This window comes from Silene latifolia, chromosome 2 (assembly GCF_048544455.1).
Source record: "Silene latifolia isolate original U9 population chromosome 2, ASM4854445v1, whole genome shotgun sequence".
In the NCBI taxonomy this organism is placed as follows: Eukaryota; Viridiplantae; Streptophyta; class Magnoliopsida; order Caryophyllales; family Caryophyllaceae; genus Silene; species Silene latifolia.
In genome coordinates this window covers 51,032,750-51,033,604 of record NC_133527.1, presented here as the reverse complement: position 1 = coordinate 51,033,604, position 855 = coordinate 51,032,750, and the positions used below count along the sequence as shown (strand labels likewise).

Here is an 855-nt window from a genome sequence, read left to right as displayed (position 1 = left end):
CTTCTGATGTGGAGGTGGAGTTGGATTCAGGACATTCTGGCTACTCCACCTCAAGTTAGGATGGGTATTCGGCTCAAAGTAAGTGTTTGCATGCCTATAATGTTGAAAGGCAGCACAAGACTCATAGGGATTAGGACAATTGTCTGAAACATGTCCTTCTCCTACACATCTTTTGCAGACGAAAGGACCGTCTGAAACAGCATTCACATGATATATCCCTCCTTCTGAAGCTTCTCCCAATTCGTATATATCAAATCTCGCCGTAAGAGCCTCTAATGCAGCTACAGAAGGGGATTCAGCACTTCTTCTTTGATTTCCCCTGGAATTCCCATACTCAGCTTTATGGGTGGCCAAATCATCAATAATTTTCCACCCCTTAGTCTCTCCAACATTCTCCTGGAATCTGCCACTAGCTGCCGCATCCAGGATAGCTCTCTGATCGTCATAGAGCCCATTATAAAATTGATTGCATAGACTCCATTTTTCGAACCCATGATGCGGAATGGTTCGCACCAGCTTCTTGAAACGGACTCACGCCTCATGAGAGTTATCATCAGGACGCTGTTTAAAGCTCGTGATCTGAGCTCTAATGGCATTAGTCTTCGAGGCAGAGAAATATTTCTTGTAGAATGTGAAATTTGATGCGTGTCTTTTATATAAGGTTTTCACCTCATTTTTACACGCATTTCTGTGCTTTTTATGTAGCATCTGGCTACAAATACCCCCGAATATTCTACTTTGGTCCGTTTATTGTAATTTGCAGGAATTGACCGAGGAGGAGCTAAATCGAGCCTTAATTGTCCCAATTGTACGCATTCATGGGAAATAAGGAGCCGGAGCTTAGAAATCTTACAC

The 855-nt window shown here is 43.0% G+C and overlaps 1 non-coding gene across 1 annotated transcript; it reads left to right on the top strand.

The window, feature by feature from the left end:
- Positions 1-487: 487 nt before the first annotated feature.
- On the top strand, positions 488-594 carry LOC141645208 (small nucleolar RNA R71). Its single transcript, XR_012544792.1, has one exon. It is a non-coding gene; the product is annotated as a small nucleolar RNA R71 (small nucleolar RNA).
- The last annotated feature ends 261 nt before the right edge of the window (positions 595-855 follow it).